At 44.3% G+C, this 20,713-nt stretch overlaps 1 long non-coding RNA gene across 50 annotated transcripts in view; it reads left to right on the forward strand.

The window, feature by feature from the left end:
• The window catches only part of LOC307181221, a 2,056,127-nt gene that overhangs the window by 845,054 nt on the left and 1,190,360 nt on the right, over window positions 1-20,713 (forward strand). The window contains exon 1 of one of the 50 annotated variants that reach the window (XR_013826149.1): window positions 10,849-10,863. The exons of the other annotated variants lie outside the window; for them this stretch is intronic. This is a non-coding gene — a long non-coding RNA (uncharacterized lncRNA). Of the gene's footprint in view, window positions 1-10,848; window positions 10,864-20,713 lie in introns of those variants that run through there. 50 annotated transcript variants of the gene reach the window in all.

Below are 20,713 nucleotides of genomic sequence, written 5' to 3' on the forward strand. Positions count from 1 at the left end.
AAGTGCGTATGCGTTTTTTCCTGAATATATTCAGGAAAAAACGCATACGCCCTATTTGGCCAAGTGCATCATTGTGGACATTCTGCCTCTTTTCCTATGCTTTCAATGCAATTCCAGTCTACCTCCTGAAATCGGTTTCCTGCAATTCTGCCCCGCTTTCAAGTCCTCTTGGCAGCCTTACTTCAGTCTATTTTTGGATGATAGCTGTCATTTATAACTCTGCAGGTTTGTGAATTACAGTGCCCCTGAGCTCCTTTCTTCAACTCGCTTTCTTGTGAGCTGGCCGCAACACCGCAGGATGGCTTCAGGCCCTAACCTGGTTCCGGCACGGCACGCTGAGCCTTTGGTTATTTCCTCTTCCTGGTGGGAAATGAGAGTTAAATTTGCCCGTCCAGACACCTCCAGCTAGCCTCTCATTGGTTCTCGCTATTCCTGTTCATCTTCCGCAGAAATTGCTAACTGGGCCAAACAGGAGGTTAAAGGCGCTGACTCTCCAAGTGGGGAGAGTGTTAGTAAAGCGTCTGGAATGTTGCACCCGAGTACCAGGGGAGGAAAACTGAGACATATTTGAACACGTCTCCCGTTCACACGGTTGATCATACTCTGGGTTCCACATGCATGTTTTAGCTGAAGGAAGAATACCTTAAACCTGGAGAGTTGAGACCCGTGGAATGGGTACCATGCAATATGTCTTCAAAGGGTCTTCATTTGCTCACCGAACCTCTCCAATCCTATCACTGCTGCGTTTATGCCCCTGTACACACGCTTGATTCTCTTTTGGAGACACAGCAATCCATAGGTTTTAAGATACTTACTAGTCAGGTACATTCTTAGGCGTTTAATATGGGGTGTTGTGTCCATTTCGTTGAGCAAGGAGTAGCTCTTGTCTATTCCATATTTGGCTTAAGGAACTTTATCTGTGCTCATTTCAATCTCTGGTTTTATGCAGCACCCCAACTCACCTTTCCCCTTAAGCAAGCATATGTTGGTTTTCTGAATTTGAGACCCTGTTCTGTTTTGGAATTCAGTTCCTCTGTAGCCAAGTTTACATTCCGTGTATTAGTGATATCTTATGATGTTTCTTTTTCTGTGTGACTTATTTCAGTTAGAATCATCGTACCTGAATCCACTCATTATGCTGCTACGGGCCTGATGACATGGATTTCATTGCTGAGTGATACTGCATTGTACGTAAGTACCACAAGTTCTTTATCCATTTTTCACTTTCTGTGATATTGAACTTGTACGGTAAATGAGGTGCTTGTAAACAGAGGCGTCCCAAACTTTGGGGTGGCTGTGTCTTTTTAATTTTAATTTCCCTAAGCTATAGGACCATAAGTGGAAGTGCCCTAGGCTCTGTTGCTTTGTTTTTTAGATGTTTCAGGAAACACCATACACTTCTCCCAAGTGTCTGTTGGCAATTTACATCCCGCCCATCAGCATAACAAGGCTCACAGTTCTCCATGGCCTGTCCTGCCTTTCTGGATTTTACACTTTTTTCAGATGGCCCTTTTGACCGAGGGGAAGTGAGACTTCATTGTAGTGCAGATTTCCTTTGCAAGCTTGCTTGGTTGGCCAAAAAGGGCGTATGCGTTTTTTCCTGAATATATTCAGGAAAAAACGCATACGCCCTTTTTGGCCAAGTGCATCATTGTGGACGTTCTGCCTCTTTTCCTATGCTTTCAATGCAATTCCAGTCTACCTCCTGAAATCGGTTTCCTGCAATTCTGCCCCGTGTTCAAGTCCTCTTGGCAGACTTACTTCAGTCTATTTTTGGACGATAGCTGTCATTTATAACTCTGCAGGTTTGTGAATTACAGTGCCCCTGAGCTCCTTTCCTCAACTCACTTTCTTTTGATCTGGCCGCAACACCGCAGGATGGCTTCAGGCCCTAATCTGGTTCCGGCACGGCACGCTGAGCCTTTGGTTATTTCCTCTTCCTGGTGGGAAATGAGAGTTAAATTTGCCCGTCCAGACACCTCCAGCTAGTCTCTCATTGGTTCTCGCTATTCCTGTTCATCTTCCGCAGAAATTGCAAACTGGGCCAAACAGGAGGTTAAAGGCGCTGACTCTCCAAGTGGGGAGAGTGTTAGTAAAGCGTCTGGAATGTTGCACCCGAGTACCAGGGGAGGAAAACTGAGACATATTTGAACACGTCTCCCGTTCACACGGTTGATCATACTCTAGGTTCCACATGCATGTTTTAGCTGAAGGAAGAATACCTTAAACCTGGAGAGTTGAGACCTGTGTAATGGGTACCATGCAATATGACTTCAAAGGGTCTTCATTTGCTCACCGAACCTCTCCAATCCTATCACTGCTGCGTTTATGCCCCTGTACACACGCTTGATTCTCTTTTGGAGACATAGCAATCCATAGGTTTTAAGATACTTACTAGTCAGGTACATTCTTAGGCGTTTAATATGGGGTGTTGAGTCCATTTCGTTGAGCAAGGAGTAGCTCTTGTCTATTCCATATTTGGCTTAAGGAACTTTATCTGTGCTCATTTCGATCTCTGGTTTTATGCAGCACCCCATCTCACCTTTCCCCTTAAGCAAGCATAAGTTGGTTTTCTAAATTTGAGACCCTGTTCTGTTTTGGAATTCAGTTCCTGTGTAGTCAAGTTTACATTCCGTGTATTACTGATATCTTATGATGTTTCATTTTCTGTGTGACTTATTTCAGTTAGAATCATCATACGTGAATCCACTCATTGTGCTGCTAAGGGCCTGATGACATAGATTTCAATGCTGAGTGATATTGCTTTGTAAGTAAATACCACAACTTCTTTACCCATTTTTCACATTCTGCGATGTTGAACTTGTACTGTAAACGAGGTTCTTGTAAACAGAGGCGTCCCAAACTTTGGGGTGGCTGTGTCTTTTTGATTTTAATTTCCCTATGCTATAGGACCATAAGTGCAAGTGCCCTAGGCTCTGTTGCTTTGTTTTTTAGATGTTTCAGGAAACACCATACACTTCTCCCGAGTGTCTGTTGGCAATTTACATCCCGCCCATCAGCATAACAAGGCTCCCAGTTCTCCATGGCCTGTCCTGCCTTTCTGGATTTTACACTTTTTTCAGATGGCCCTTTTGACCGGGGGGAAGTGAGACTTCATTGTAGTGCAGATTTCCTTTGCAAGCTTGCTTGGTTGGCCAAAAAGGGCGTATGCCTTTTTTCCTGAATATATTCAGGAAAAAACGCATACGCCCTTTTTGGCCAAGTGCATCATTGTGGACGTTCTGCCTCTTTTCCTATGCTTTCAATGCAATTCCAGTCTACCTCCTGAAATCAGTTTCCTGCAATTCTGCCCCGCTTTCAAGTCCTCTTGGCAGCCTTACTTCAGTGTATTTTTGGACGATAGCTGTCATTTATAACTCTGCAGGTTTGTGAATTACAGTGTCCCTGAGCTCCTTTCCTCAACTCGCTTTCTTTTGAGCTGGCCGCAACACCGCAGGATGGCTTCAGGCCCTAATCTGGTTCCGGCACGGCACGCTGAGCCTTTGATTAATTCCTCTTCCTGGTGGGAAATGAGAGTTAAATTTGCCCGTCCAGACACCTCCAGCTAGTCTCTCATTGGTTCTCGCTATTCATGTTCATCTTCCGCAGAAATTGCAAACTGGGCCAAACAGGAGGTTAAAGGCGCTGACTCTCCAAGTGGGGAGAGTGTTAGTAAAGCGTCTGGAATGTTGCACCCGAGTACCAGGGGAGGAAAACTGAGACATATTTGAACACGTCTCCCGTTCACACGGTTGATCATACTCTAGGTTCCACATGCATGTTTTAGCTGAAGGAAGAATACCTTAAACCTGGAGAGTTGAGACCTGTGTAATGGGTACCATGCAATATGACTTCAAAGGGTCTTCATTTGCTCACCGAACCTCTCCAATCCTATCACTGCTGCGTTTATGCCCCTGTACACACGCTTGATTCTCTTTTGGAGACATAGCAATCCATAGGTTTTAAGATACTTACTAGTCAGGTACATTCTTAGGCGTTTAATATGGGGTGTTGAGTCCATTTCGTTGAGCAAGGAGTAGCTCTTGTCTATTCCATATTTGGCTTAAGGAACTTTATCTGTGCTCATTTCAATCTCTGGTTTTATGCAGCACCCCAACTCACCTTTCTCCTTAAGCAAGCATAAGTTGGTTTTCTGAATTTGAGACCCTGTTCTGTTTTGGAATTCAGTTCCTCTGTAGCCAAGTTTACATTCCGTGTATTAGTGATATCTTATGATGTTTCTTTTTCTGTGTGACTTATTTCAGTTAGAATCATCGTACCTGAATCCACTCATTATGCTGCTACGGGCCTGATGACATAGATTTCATTGCTGAGTGATACTGCATTGTACGTAAGTACCACAAGTTCTTTATCCATTTTTCACTTTCTGTGATATTGAACTTGTACGGTAAACGAGGTTCTTGTAAACAGAGGCGTCCCAAACTTTGGGGTGGCTGTGTCTTTTTGATTGTAATTTCCCTAAGCTATAGGACCATAAGTGGAAGTGCCCTAGGCTCTGTTTCTTTGTTTTTTAGATGTTTCAGGAAACACCATACACTTCTCCCCAGTGGTTGTTGGCAGTTTACATCCCGCCCATCAGCATAACAAGGCTCCCAGTTCTCCATGGCCTGTCCTGCCTTTCTGGATTTTACACTTTTTTCAGATGGCCCTTTTGACCGGGGGGAAGTGAGACTTCATTGTAGTGCAGATTTCCTTTGCAAGCTTGCTTGGTTGGCCAAAAAGGGCGTATGCGTTTTTTCCTGAATATATTCAGGAAAAAACGCATACGCCCTTTTTGGCCAAGTGCATCATTGTGGACGTTCTGCCTCTTTTCCTATGCTTTCAATGCAATTCCAGTCTACCTCCTGAAATCGGTTTCCTGCAATTCTGCCCCGCTTTCAAGTCCTCTTGGCAGCCTTACTTCAGTCTATTTTTGGACGATAGCTGTCATTTATAACTCTGCAGGTTTGTGAATTACAGTGCCCCTGAGCTCCTTTCTTCAACTCGCTTTCTTGTGAGCTGGCCGCAACACCGCTGGATGGCTTCAGGCCCTAATCTGGTTCCGGCACAGCACGCTGAGCCTTTAGTTATTTCCTCTTCCTGGTGGGAAATGAGAGTTAAATTTGCCCGTCCAGACACCTCCAGCTAGTCTCTCATTGGTTCTCTCTATTCCTGTTCATCTTCCGCAGAAATTGCAAACTGGGCCAAACAGGAGGTTAAAGGCGCTGACTCTCCAAGTGGGGAGAGTGTTAGTAAAGCGTCTGGAATGTTGCACCCGAGTACCAGGGGAGGAAAACTGAGACATATTTGAACACGTCTCCCGTTCACATGGTTGATCATACTCTGGGTTCCACATGCATGTTTTAGCTGAAGGAAGAATACCTTAAACCTGGAGAGTTGAGACCTGTGTAATGGGTACCATGAAATATGACTTCAAAGGGTCTTCATTTGCTCACCGAACCTCTCCAATCCTATCACTGCTGCATTTATGCCCCTGTACACACGCTTGATTCTCTTTTGGAGACATAGCAATCCATAGGTTTTAAGATACTTACTAGTCAGGTACATTCTTAGGCGTTTAATATCGGGTGTTGAGTCCATTTCGTTGAGCAAGGAGTAGCTCTTGTCTATTCCATATTTGGCTTAAGGAACTTTATCTGTGCTCATTTCAATCTCTGGTTTTATGCAGCACCACAACTCACCTTTCCCCTTAAGCAAGCATAAGTTGGTTTTCTAAATTTGAGACCCTGTTCTGTTTTGGAATTCAGTTCCTCTGTAGCCAAGTTTACATTCCGTGTATTAGTGATATCTTATGATGTTTCTTTTTCTGTGTGACTTATTTCAGTTAGAATCATCGTACCTGAATCCACTCATTATGCTGCTACGGGCCTGATGACATAGATTTCATTGCTGAGTGATACTGCATTGTACGTAAGTACCACAAGTTCTTTATCCATTTTTCACTTTCTGTGATATTGAACTTGTACGGTAAACGAGGTTCTTGTAAACAGAGGCGTCCCAAACTTTGGGGTGGCTGTGTCTTTTTGATTTTAATTTCCCTAAGCTATAGGACCATAAGTGGAAGTGCCCTAGGCTCTGTTGCTTTGTTTTTTAGATGTTTCAGGAAACTGCCGAGGACCAGCCCCAGCTGAACAGGATTCACCCAAAGGGGAGGACGGAGTCGGCGTGGACAGAACTCAAGACACCTCTTCTTGGGTGCAAGGATCTGACAAATTTATTTTCAAGATTCCAAAAGCTTTTATACTATAAAGTGATCTCATTTTCAAATTCAACATTCTCATTCCCACGCCAAGAACTCCCCCACATAGGCCACAAAACAAAGGTAATTTACATCAGCAGATTGATTAAAACAGGTTAGGTAATTTTCCCATCGCCCAGAGTCTCTTTCTTCTCCTGTGGTTAATCACATGTTGGTCACATCTACGTCAGGAACACAGTCTGTGGTTTCATCGTCTTCTTTAGAAAATTAGATGTTCTTGTACCTATATGTTCTTGTTCAATCAGCCAACTATTCAAAGCACAAACTCAAGCACATTATTCTTTTAACAATTGTAAATATTTATAGACTCTTTTCTTCTACCTTTATAATCAAAACAAGGCACTAAATTATACAAAAAACAATTCTACTTATAAAAGGCTACCAAGTAGCCTACTCTATCTAATTTATTATGTACCCACTGTAGCATAAAACCTTCCCACCACCATACCCAAAAATTTCCTAACCTACAATAGTAATCAAAACAATCAAAACAATACACATCATTTTTTATACTTCTAAAAAACCATGGGAGCGGACATTGTACCGTAAACTCATTGATTAAACCCACTGTTGCATAAAACCTTGTCACCATACCCAGGTATTTCCCAGCATGTTTATAACTCCACTGGGAGGCCATAACTCTTGCAATTTTTCTTTTAAAGTACAAAGCTGCTGCAGAAATGTTCCCACCATTATATTTCCCCAACAAATATAATCATTAAAGGAGCCAAAGTAGCTATAATCCTTCTCTTGGTTTTTACCCTAAATTGGGGTCTTTCCTAAACCCCTGCATTAAAACTATACATTTTTCCCAACACCAAAAGCAATCCTATAAAAATCACCTTAGGCAAAGGCAGGGAAAAACACAGAGAAAAGCTATGGTTCACGGAGGAAATGGGAAACAGAGCCCTGCTGCGGTGGAAGAGCAGTTGCCATTGGCCAGGTCTCTGGTCTGCTACCTGGGTTCTCATCTGAGCTGGGCGTGGGAAGCGAAGCAGCCATGGGGACAAGAGACCTCTCTCAAAAGGGGTGAGGGTTCAGGCTCCTGCAAAGTTGGGGGGGTGAGGGTCTATGCCCCACCTCTGTTGGCCCCCAAGTTCTCTCCTGATGGCCCCTCTGCGACTGTGCCTGTCTTAGGTTGTTCCTTCCCTGAGGAATCTTACCCATCTCTGGCTAACCACCCATCCTCCGGGGCCAAGCAGGGAGATGTGAGGTGTGTGAGTGAGCGAGGTGCAGCGCCCCCAGAGAAGGTCAGTTTTCTGTCACCGTGGTAGCCTATGCCCCCGTGGCCTCCACGCCCAGCACCTGCCCTGGGATTCCCTCACCAACTGGCGGGGCCCCGGCTCTGATCACATGTCTTCGGGAACCCAGGTTTCTCCTCCAGAGAGGGCCCAGCTTACAGCACTGGGCAAGAGAGGCCAATTGCACGGCACCAGCCACCAGGAGGCAGGAAGCTTTGCAAACGAGAACTTTACTTTTCCATATATACACCTGACAGCACCAGCTTTGCTGAGGAGAGATTTGCTTCTCCATATTTATACCTGATAGCATCAACTTTGCTTGATACTATGGGTCTCGTCTGTGCTGTGACTCAAAGGCACTTCCTATATGGCTCCCGACAGGAAACACCATACACTTCTCCCGAGTGTCTGTTGGCAATTTACATCCCGCCCATCAGCATAACAAGGCTCCCAGTTCTCCATGGCCTGTCCTGCCTTTCTGGATTTTACACTTTTTTCAGATGGCCCTTTTGACCGGGGGGAAGTGAGACTTCATTGTAGTGCAGATTTCCTTTGCAAGCTTGCTTGGTTGGCCAAAAAGGGCGTATGCGTTTTTTCCTGAATATATTCAGGAAAAAACGCATACGCCCTTTTTGGCCAAGTGCATCATTGTGGACGTTCTGCCTCTTTTCCTATGCTTTCAATGCAATTCCAGTCTACCTCCTGAAATCGGTTTCCTGCAATTCTGCCCCGCTTTCAAGTCCTCTTGGCAGCCTTACTTCAGTCTATTTTTGGACGATAGCTGTCATTTATAACTCTGCAGGTTTGTGAATTACAGGGCCCCTGAGCTCCTTTCCTCAACTCGCTTTCTTTTGAGCTGGCCGCAACACCGCAGGATGGCTTCAGACCCTAATCTGGTTCCGGCACGGCACGCTGAGCCTTTGGTTATTTCCTCTTCCTGGTGGGAAATGAGAGTTAAATTTGCCCGTCCAGACACGTCCAGCTAGCCTCTCATTGGTTCTCGCTATTCCTGTTCATCTTCCGCAGAAATTGCAAACTGGGCCAAACAGGAGGTTAAAGGCGCTGACTCTCCAAGTGGGGAGAGTGTTAGTAAAGCATCTGGAATGTTGCACCCGAGTACCAGGGGAGGAAAACTGAGACATTTTGAACACGTCTCCCGTTCACACGGTTGATCATACTCTGGGTTCCACATGCATGTTTTAGCTGAAGGAAGAATGCCTTAAACCTGGAGAGTTGAGACCCGTGGAATGGGTACCATGCAATATGTCTTCAAAGGGTCTTCATTTGCTCACCGAACCTCTCCAATCCTATCACTGCTGCGTTTATGCCCCTGTACACACGCTTGATTCTCTTTTGGAGACATAGCAATCCATAGGTTTTAAGATACTTACTAGTCAGGTACATTCTTAGGCGTTTAATATGGGGTGTTGAGTCCATTTCGTTGAGCAAGGAGTAGCTCTTGTCTATTCCATATTTGGCTTAAGGAACTTTATCTGTGCTCATTTCAATCTCTGGTTTTATGCAGCACCACAACTCACCTTTCCCCTTAAGCAAGCATAAGTTGGTTTTCTAAATTTGAGACCCTGTTCTGTTTTGGAATACAGTTCCTCTGTAGCCAAGTTTACATTCCGTGTATTAGTGATATCTTATGATGTTTCTTTTTCTGTGTAACTTATTTCAGTTAGAATCATCGTACCTGAATCCACTCATTATGCTGCTACGGGCATGATGACATAGATTTCATTGCTGAGTGATACTGCATTGTACGTAAGTACCACAAGTTCTTTATCCATTTTTCACTTTCTGTGATATTGAACTAGTACGGTAAACGAGGTTCTTGTAAACAGAGGCGTCCCAAACTTTGGGGTGGCTGTGTCTTTTTGATTTTAATTTCCCTAAGCTATAGGACCATAAGTGGCAGTGCCCTAGGCTCTGTTGCTTTGTTTTTTAGATGTTTCAGGAAACACCATACACTTCTCCCGAGTGTCTGTTGGCAATTTACATCCCGCCCATCAGCATAACAAGGCTCCCAGTTCTCCATGGCCTGTCCTGCCTTTCTGGATTTTACACATTTTTCAGATGGCCCTTTTGACCGGGGGGAAGTGAGACTTCATTGTAGTGCAGATTTCCTTTGCAAGCTTGCTTGGTTGGCCAAAAAGGGCGTATGCGTGTTTTCCTGAATATATTCAGGAAAACACGCATACGCCCTTTTTGGCCAAGTGCATCATTGTGGACGTTCTGCCTCTTTTCCTATGCTTTCAATGCAATTCCAGTCTACCTCCTGAAATCGGTTTCCTGCAATTCTGCCCCGCTTTCAAGTCCTCTTGGCAGCCTTACTTCAGTACATTTTTGGACGATAGCTGTGATTTATAACTCTGCAGGTTTGTGAATTACAGGGCCCCTGAGCTCCTTTCCTCAACTCGCTTTCTTTTGAGCTGGCCGCAACACCGCAGGATGGCTTCAGACCCTAATCTGTTTCCGGCACGGCACGCTGAGCCTTTGGTTATTTCCTCTTCCTGGTGGGAAATGAGAGTTAAATTTGCCCGTCCAGACACCTCCAGCTAGTCTCTCATTGGTTCTCGCTATTCCTGTTCATCTTCCGCAGAAATTGCAAACTGGGCCAAACAGGAGTTTAAAGGCGCTGACTCTCCAAGTGGGGAGAGTGTTAGTAAAGCGTCTGGAATGTTGCACCCGAATACCAGGGGAGGAAAACTGAGACATATTTGAACACGTCTCCCGTTCACACGGTTGATCATACTCTGGGTTCCACATGCATGTTTTAGCTGAAGGAAGAATACCTTAAACCTGGAGAGTTGAGACCCGTGGAATGGGTACCATGCAATATGTCTTCAAAGGGTCTTCATTTGCTCACCGAACCTCTCCAATCCTATCACTGCTGCGTTTATGCCCCTGTACACACGCTTGATTCTCTTTGGAGACATAGCAATCCATAGGTTTTAAGATACTTACTAGTCAGGTACATTCTTAGGCGTTTAATATGGGGTGTTGAGTCCATTTCGTTGAGCAAGGAGTAGCTCTTGTCTATTCCATATTTGGCTTAAGGAACTTTATCTGTGCTCATTTCAATCTCTGGTTTTATGCAGCACCCCAACTCACCTTTCCCCTTAAGCAAGCATAAGTTGGTTTTCTAAATTTGAGACCCTGTTCTGTTTTGGAATTCAGTTCCTCTGTAGCCAAGTTTACATTCCGTGTATTAGTGATATCTTATGATGTTTCTTTTTCTGTGTGACTTATTTCAGTTAGAATCATCATACCTGAATCCACTCATTATGCTGCTACGGGCCTGATGACATAGATTTCATTGTTGAGTGATACTGCATTGTACATAAGTACCACAAGTTCTTTTTCCATTTTTCACTTTCTGTGATATTGAACTTGTACGGTAAACGAGGTTCTTGTAAACAGAGGCGTCCCAAACTTTGGGATGGCTGTGTCTTTTTGATTTTAATTTCCCTAAGTTATAGGACCATAAGTGGAAGTGCCCTAGGCTCTGTTGCTTTGTTTTTTAGATGTTTCAGGAAACACCATACACTTCTCCCGAGTGGTTGTTGGCAATTTACATCCCGCCCATCAGCATAACAAGGCTCCCAGTTCTCCATGGCCTGTCCTGCCTTTCTGGATTTTACACTTTTTTCAGATGGCCCTTTTGACCGGGGGGAAGTGAGACTTCATTGTAGTGCAGATTTCCTTTGCAAGCTTGCTTGGTTGGCCAAAAAGGGCGTATGCGTTTTTTCCTGAATATATTCAGGAAAAAACACATACGCCCTTTTTGGCCAAGTGCATCATTGTGGACGTTCTGCCTCTTTTCCTATGCTTTCAATGCAATTCCAGTCTACCTCCTGAAATCGGTTTCCTGCAATTCTGCCCCGCTTTCAAGTCCTCTTGGCAGCCTTACGTCAGTATATTTTTGGACGATAGCTGTCATTTATAACTCTGCAGGTTTGTGAATTACAGTGCCCCTGAGCTCCTTTCTTCAACTCGCTTTCTTGTGAGCTGGCCGGAACACCGCAGGATGGCTTCAGGCCCTAATCTGGTTCCGGCACGGCACGCTGAGCCTTTGGTTATTTCCTCTTCCTGGTGGGAAATGAGAGTTAAATTTGCCCGTCCAGACACCTCCAGCTAGTCTCTCATTGGTTCTCGCTATTCCTGTTCATCTTCCGCAGAAATTGCAAACTGGGCCAAACAGGAGGTTAAAGGCGCTGACTCTCCAAGTGGGGAGAGTGTTAGTAAAGCGTCTGGAATGTTGCACCCGAGTACCAGGGGAGGAAAACTGAGACATATTTGAACACGTCTCCCGTTCACACAGTTGATCATACTCTGGGTTCCACATGCATGTTTTAGCTGAAGGAAGAATACCTTAAACCTGGAGAGTTGAGACCCGTGGAATGGGTACCATGCAATATGTCTTCAAAGGGTCTTCATTTGCTCACCGAACCTCTCCAATCCTATCACTGCTGTGTTTATGCCCCTGTACACACGCTTGATTCTCTTTTGGAGACATAGCAATCCATAGGTTTTAAGATACTTACTAGTCAGGTAAATTCTTAGGCGTTTAATATGGGGTGTTGAGTCCATTTCGTTGAGCAAGGAGTAGCTCTTGTGTATTCCATATTTGGCTTAAGGAACTTTATCTGTCCTCATTTCAATCTCTGGTTTTATGCAGCACCACAACTCACCTTTCCCCTTAAGCAAGCATAAGTTGGTTTTCTAAATTTGAGACCCTGTTCTGTTTTGGAATTCAGTTCCTCTGTAGCCAAGTTTACATTCCGTGTATTAGTGATATCTTATGATGTTTCTTTTTCTGTGTGACTTATTTCAGTTAGAATCATCGTACCTGAATCCACTCATTATGCTGCTACGGGCCTGATGACATAGATTTCATTGCTGAGTGATACTGCATTGTACGTAAGTACCACAAGTTCTTTATCCATTTTTCACTTTCTGTGATATTGAACTTGTATGGTAAACGAGGTTCTTGTAAACAGAGGCGTCCCAAACATTTGGGTGCCTGTGTCTTTTTGATTTTAATTTCCCTAAGCTATAGGACCATAAGTGACAGTGCCGTAGGCTCTGTTGCTTTGTTTTTTAGATGTTTCAGGAAACACCATACACTTCTTCCGAGTGTCTGTTGGCAATTTACATCCCGCCCATCAGTATAACAAGGCTCCCAGTTCTCCATGGCCTGTCCTGCCTTTCTGGATTTTACACTTTTTTCAGATGGCCCTTTTGACCGGGGGGAAGTGAGACTTCATTGTAGTGCAGATTTCCTTTGCAAGCTTGCTTGGTTGGCCAAAAAGGGCGTATGCGTTTTTTCCTGAATATATTCAGGAATATATTCAGGAAAAAACGCATACGCCCTTTTTGGCCAAGTGCATCATTGTGGACGTTCTGCCTCTTTTCCTATGCTTTCAATGCAATTCCAGTCTACCTCCTGAAATCGGTTTCCTGCAATTCTGCCCCGCTTTCAAGTCCTCTTGGCAGCCTTACTTCAGTCTATTTTTGGACGATAGCTGTCATTTATAACTCTGCAGGTTTGTGAATTACAGTGCCCCTGAGCTCCTTTCTTCAACTCGCTTTCTTGTGACCTGGCCGCAACACCGCAGGATGGCTTCAGGCCCTAATCTGGTTCCGACCCGGCATGCTGAGCCTTTGGTTAATTCCTCTTCCTGGTGGGAAATGAGAGTTAAATTTGCCCGTCCAGACACCTCCAGCTAGCCTCTCATTGGTTCTCGCTATTCCTGTTCATCTTCCGCAGAAATTGCAAACTGGGCCAAACAGGAGGTTAAAGGGACTGACTCTCCAAGTCGGGAGAGTGTTAGTAAAGCGTCTGGAATGTTGCACCCGAGTACCAGGGGAGGAAAACTGAGACATATTTGAACACGTCTCCGGTTTACATGGTTGATCTAACTCTGGGTTCCACATGCATGTTTTAGCTGAAGGAAGAATACCTTAAACCTCGAAAGTTGAGACCCGTGTAATGGGTACCATGCAATATGACTTCAAAGGGTTTTCATTTGCTCACCGAACCTCTCCAATCCTATCACTGCTGCGTTTATGCCCCTGTACACATGCTTGATTCTCTTTCGGAGACATAGCAATCCATAGGTTTGAAGATACTTACTAGTCAGGTACATTCTTAGGCGTTTAATATGCGGTGTTGAGTCCATTTCGTTGAGCAAGGAGTAGCTCTTGTCTATTCCATATTTGGCTTAAGGAACTTTATCTGTGCTCATTTCAATCTCTGGTTTTATGCAGCACCCCAACTCACCTTTCCCCTTAAGCAAGCATAAGTTGGTTTTCTAAATTTGAGACCCTGTTCTGTTTGGGAATGCAGTTCCTGTGTAGCCAAGTTTACATTCCGTGTATTACTGATATCTTATGATGTTTCTTTTTCTGTGTGACTTATTTCAGTTAGAATCATCGTACCTGAATCCACTCATTATGCTGCTATGGGCCTGATGACATAGATTTCATTGCTGAGTGATACTGCATTGTACGTAAGTACCACAAGTTCTTTATCCATTTTTCACTTTCTGTGATACTGAACTTGTACGGTAAACGAGTTTCTTGTAAACGGAGGTGTCCCAAACTTTGGGGTGGCTGTGTCTTTTTGATTTTAATTTCCCTAACCTATAGGACCATAAGTGGAAGTGCCCTAGGCTCTGTTGCTTTGTTTTTTAGATGTTTCAGGAAACACCATACACTTCTCCCGAGTGTCTGTTGGCAATTTACATCCCGCCCATCAGCATAACAAGGCTCCCAGTTCTCCATGGCCTGTCCTGCCTTTCTGGATTTTACACTTTTTTCAGATGGCCCTTTTGACCGGGGGGAAGTGAGACTTCATTGTAGTGCAGATTTCCTTTGCAAGCTTGCTTGGTTGGCCAAAAAGGGCGTATGCGTTTTTTCCTGAATATATTCAGGAAAAAACGCATACGCCCTTTTTGGCCAAGTGCATCATTGTGGACGTTCTGCCTCTTTTCCTATGCTTTCAATGCAATTCCAGTCTACCTCCTGAAATCTGTTTCCTGCAATTCTGCCCCGCTTTCAAGTCCTCTTGGCAGACTTACTTCAGTCTATTTTTGGACGATAGCTGTCATTTATAACTCTGCAGGTTTGTGAATTACAGTGCCCCTGAGCTCCTTTCCTCAACTCACTTTCTTTTGATCTGGCCGCAACACCGCAGGATGGCTTCAGGCCCTAATCTGGTTCCGGCACGGCACGCTGAGCCTTTGGTTATTTCCTCTTCCTGGTGGGAAATGAGAGTTAAATTTGCCCGTCCAGACACCTCCAGCTAGTCTCTCATTGGTTCTCGCTATTCCTGTTCATCTTCCGCAGAAATTGCAAACTGGGCCAAACAGGAGGTTAAAGGCGCTGACTCTCCAAGTCGGGAGAGTGTTAGTAAAGCGTCAGGAATGTTGCACCCGAGTACCAGGGTACGAAAACTGAGACATATTTGAACATGTCTCCCGATCACATGGTTGATCATACTCTAGGTTCCACATGCATGTTTTACTGAAGGAAGAATACCTTAAACCTGGGTAGTTGAAACCCGTGGAATGGGTACCATGCAATATGACTTCAAAGGGTCTTCATTTGCTCACCGAACCTCTCCAATCCTATCACTGCTGCGTTTATGCCCCTGTACACATGCTTGATTCTCTTTTGGAGACATAACAATCCATAGGTTTTAAGATACTTACTAGTCAGGTACATTCTTAGGCGTTTAATATGTGGTGTTGAGTCCACTTCGTTGAGCAAGGAGTAGCTCTTGTCTATTCCATATTTGGCTTAAGGAACTTTATCTGTGCTCATTTCAATCTCTGGTTTTATGCAGCACCCCAACTCACCTTTCCCCTTAAGCAAGCATAAGTTGGTTTTCTAAATTTGAGACCCTCTTCTGTTTTGGAATTCAGTTCCTGTGTAGCCAAGTTTACATTCCGTGTATTACTGATATCTTATGATGTTTCTTTTTCTGTGTGACTTATTTCAGTTAGAATCATCGTACCTGAATCCACTCATTATGGTGCTATGGGCCTGATGACATAGATTTCATTGCTGAGTGATACTGCATTGTACGTAAGTACCACAAGTTCTTTATCCATTTTTCACTTTCTGTGATATTGAACTTGTACGGAAAACGAGTTTCTTGTAAACGGAGGCGTCCCAAACTTTGGGGTGGCTGTGTCTTTTTGATTTTAATTTCCCTAAGCTATAGGACCATAAGTGGAAGTGCCCTAGGCTCTGTTGCTTTGTTTTTCAGATGTTTCAGGAAACACCATACACTTCTCCCGAGTGGTTGTTGGCAATTTACATCCCGCCCATCAGCATAACAAGGCTCCCAGTTCTCCATGGCCTGTGCTGCCTTTCTGGATTTTACACTTTTTTCAGATGGCCCTTTTGACCGGGGGGAAGTGAGACTTCATTGTAGTGCAGATTTCCTTTGCAAGCTTGCTTGGTTGGCCAAAAAGGGCGTATGCGTTTTTTCCTGAATTTATTCAGGAAAAAAAGCATACGCCCTTTTTGGCCAAGTGAATCATTGTGGACGTTCTGCCTCTTTTCCTATGCTTTCAATGCAATTCCAGTCTACCTCCTGAAATCGGTTTCCTGCAATTCTGCCCCGCTTTCAAGTCCTCTTGGCAGCCTTACTTCAGTCTATTTTTGGACGATAGCTGTCATTTATAACTCTGCAGGTTTGTGAATTACAGTGCCCCTGAGCTCCTTTCTTCAACTCGCTTTCTTGTGACCTGGCCGCAACACCGCAGGATGGCTTCAGGCCCTAATCTGGTTCCGGCCCGGCATGCTGAGCCTTTGGTTAATTCCTCTTCCTGGTGGGAAATGAGAGTTAAATTTGCCCGTCCAGACACCTCCAGCTAGCCTCTCATTGGTTCTCGCTATTCCTGTTCGTCTTCCGCAGAAATTGCAAACTGGGCCAAACAGGAGGTTAAAGGCGCTGACTCTCCAAGTGGGGAGAGTGTTAGTAAAGCGTCTGGAATGTTGCACCCGAGTACCAGGGGAGGAAAACTGAGACATATTTGAACACGTCTCCCGATCACATGGTTGGTCATACTCTGGGTTCCACATGCATGTTTTAGCTGAAGGAAGAATACCTAAAACCTGGGTAGTTGAAACCCGTGTAATGGGTACCATGCAATATGACTTCAAAGGGTCTTCATTTGCTCACCGAACCTCTCCAATCCTATCACTGCTGCGTTTATGCCCCTGTACACACGCTTGATTCTCTTTTGGAGACATAGCAATCCATAGGTTTTAAGATACTTACTAGTCAGGTACATTCTTAGGCGTTTAATATGGGGTGTTGAGTCCATTTCGTTGAGCAAGGAGTAGCTCTTGTCTATTCCATATTTGGCTTAAGGAACTTTATCTGTGCTCATTTCAATCTCTGGTTTTATGCAGCACCACAACTCACCTTTCCCCTTAAGCAAGCATAAGTTGGTTTTCTAAATTTGAGACCCTGTTCTGTTTTGGAATTCAGTTCCTGTGTAGCCAAGTTTACATTCCGTGTATTACTGATATCTTATGATGTTTCTTTTTCTGTGTGACTTATTTCAGTTAGAATCATCGTACCTGAATCCACTCATTATGCTGCTATGGGCCTGATGACATAGATTTCATTGCTGAGTGATACTGCATTGTACGTAAGTACCACAAGTTCTTTATCCATTTTTCACTTTCTGTGATATTGAACTTGTACGGTAAATGAGTTTCTTGTAAACGGAGGCGTCCCAAACTTTGGGGTGGCTGTGTCTTTTTGATTTTAATTTCCCTAAGCTATAGGACCATAAGTGGAAGTGCCCTAGGCTCTGTTGCTTTGTTTTTCAGATGTTTCAGGAAACACCATACACTTCTCCCGAGTGGTTGTTGGCAATTTACATCCCGCCCATCAGCATAACAAGGCTCCCAGTTCTCCATGGCCTGTGCTGCCTTTCTGGATTTTACACTTTTTTCAGATGGCCCTTTTGACCGGGGGGAAGTGAGACTTCATTGTAGTGCAGATTTCCTTTGCAAGCTTGCTTGGTTGGCCAAAAAGGGCGTATGCGTTTTTTCCTGAATATATTCAGGAAAAAACGCATACGCCCTTTTTGGCCAAGTGCATCATTGTGGACGTTCTGCCTCTTTTCCTATGCTTTCAATGCAATTCCAGTCTACCTCCTGAAATCGGTTTCCTGCAATTCTGCCCCGCTTTCAAGTCCTCTTGGCAGCCTTACTTCAGTCTATTTTTGGACGATAGCTGTCATTTATAACTCTGCAGGTTTGTGAATTACAGTGCCCCTGAGCTCCTTTCTTCAACTCGCTTTCTTGTGAGCTGGCCGCAACACCGCAGGATGGCTTCAGGCCCTAATCTGGTTCCGGCCCGGCATGCTGAGCCTTTGGTTAATTCCTCTTCCTGGTGGGAAATGAGAGTTAAATTTGCCCGTCCAGACACCTCCAGCTAGCCTCTCATTGGTTCTCGCTATTCCTGTTCGTCTTCCGCAGAAATTGCAAACTGGGCCAAACAGGAGGTTAAAGGCGCTGACTCTCCAAGTGGGGAGAGTGTTAGTAAAGCATCTGGAATCTTGCACCCGAGTACCAGGGGAGGAAAACTGAGACATATTTGAACACGTCTCCCGATCACATGGTTGATCATACTCTGGGTTCCACATGCATGTTTTAGCTGAAGGAAGAATACCTAAAACCTGGGTAGTTGAAACCCGTGGAATGGGTACCATGAAATATGACTTCAAAGGGTCTTCATTTGCTCACCGAAACTCTCCAATCCTATCACTGCTGCGTTTATGCCCCTGTACACACGCTTGATTCTCTTTTGGCGACATAGCAATCCATAGGTTTTAAGATACTTACTAGTCAGGTACATTCTTAGGCGTTTAATATGGGGTTTTGAGTCCATTTCGTTGAGCAAGGAGTAGCTCTTGTCTATTCCATATTTGGCTTAAGGAACTTTATCTGTGCTCATTTCAATCTCTGGTTTTATGCAGCACCCCAACTCACCTTTCCCCTTAAGCAAGCATAAGTTGGTTTTCTAAATTTGAGACCCTGTTCTGTTTTGGAATTCAGTTCCTGTGTAGCCAAGTTTCCATTCCGTGTATTACTGATATCTTATGATGTTTCTTTTTCTGTGTGACTTATTTCAGTTAGAATCATCGTACCTGAATCCACTCATTATGCTGCTATGGGCCTGATGACATAGATTTCATTGCTGAGTGATACTGCATTGTACGTAAGTACCACAAGTTCTTTATCCATTTTTCACTTTCTGTGATATTGAACTTGTACGGAAAACGAGTTTCTTGTAAACGGAGGCGTCCCAAACTTTGGGGTGGCTGTGTCTTTTTGATTTTAATTTCCCTAAGCTATAGGACCATAAGTGGAAGTGCCCTAGGCTCTGTTGCTTTGTTTTTCAGATGTTTCAGGAAACACCATACACTTCTCCCGAGTGGTTGTTGGCAATTTACATCCCGCCCATCAGCATAACAAGGCTCCCAGTTCTCCATGGCCTGTCCTGCCTTTCTGGATTTTACACTTTTTTCAGATGGCCCTTTTGACCAGGGGGAAGTGAGACTTCATTGTAGTGCAGATTTCCTTTGCAAGCTTGCTTGGTTGGCCAAAAAGGGCGTATGCGTTTTTTCCTGAATATATTCAGGAAAAAACGCATACGCCCTTTTTGGCCAAGTGCATCATTGTGGACGTTCTGCCTCTTTTCCTATGCTTTCAATGCAATTCCAGTCTACCTCCTGAAATCGGTTTCCTGCAATTCTGCCCCGCTTTCAAGTCCTCTTGGCAGACTTACTTCAGTCTATTTTTGGACGATAGCTGTCATTTATAACTCTGCAGGTTTGTGAATTACAGTGCCCCTGAGCTCCTTTCCTCAACTCACTTTCTTTTGATCTGGCCGCAACACCGCAGGATGGCTTCAGGCCCTAATCTGGTTCCGGCACGGCACGCTGAGCCTTTGGTTATTTCCTCTTCCTGGTGGGAAATGAGAGTTAAATTTGCCCGTCCAGACACCTCCAGCTAGTCTCTCATTGGTTCTCGCTATTCCTGTTCATCTTCCGCAGAAATTGCAAACTGGGCCAAACAGGAGGTTAAAGGCGCTGACTCTCCAAGTCGGGAGAGTGTTAGTAAAGCGTCAGGAATGTTGCACCCGAGTACCAGGGTACGAAAACTGAGACATATTTGAACATGTCTCCCGATCACATGGTTGATCATACTCTAGGTTCAACATGCATGTTTTACTGAAGGAAGAATACCTTAAACCTGGGTAGTTGAAACCCGTGGAATGGGTACCATGCAATATGACTTCAAAGGGTCTTCATTTGCTCACCGAACCTCTCCAATCCTATCACTGCTGCGTTTATGCCCCTGTACACATGCTTGATTCTCTTTTGGAGACATAGCAATCCATAGGTTTTAAGATACTTACTAGTCAGGTACATTCTTAGGCGTTTAATATGTGGTGTTGAGTCCACTTCGTTGAGCAAGGAGTAGCTCTTGTCTATTCCATATTTGGCTTAAGGAACTTTATCTGTGCTCATTTCAATCTCTGGTTTTATGCAGCACCCCAACTCACCTTTCCCCTTAAGCAAGCATAAGTTGGTTTTCTAAATTTGAGACCCTCTTCTGTTTTGGAATTCAGTTCCTGTGTAGCCAAGTTTACATTCCGTGTATTACTGATATCTTATGATGTTTCTTTTTCTGTGTGACTTATTTCAGTTAGAATCATCGTACCTGAATCCACTCATTATGGTGCTATGGGCCTGATGACATAGATTTCATTGCTGAGTGATACTGCATTGTACGTAAGTACCACAAGTTCTTTATCCATTTTTCACTTTCTGTGATATTGAACTTGTACGGAAAACGAGTTTCTTGTAAACGGAGGCGTCCCAAACTTTGGGGTGGCTGTGTCTTTTTGATTTTAATTTCCCTAAGCTATAGGACCATAAGTGGAAGTGCCCTAGGCTCTGTTGCTTTGTTTTTCAGATGTTTCAGGAAACACCATACACTTCTCCCGAGTGGTTGTTGGCAATTTACATCCCGCCCATCAGCATAACAAGGCTCCCAGTTCTCCATGGCCTGTGCTGCCTTTCTGGATTTTACACTTTTTTCAGATGGCCCTTTTGACCGGGGGGAAGTGAGACTTCATTGTAGTGCA

This window comes from Stenella coeruleoalba (genome assembly GCF_951394435.1).
Source record: "Stenella coeruleoalba genome assembly, contig: scaffold_47, whole genome shotgun sequence".
Taxonomy (NCBI): domain Eukaryota; kingdom Metazoa; phylum Chordata; class Mammalia; order Artiodactyla; family Delphinidae; genus Stenella; species Stenella coeruleoalba.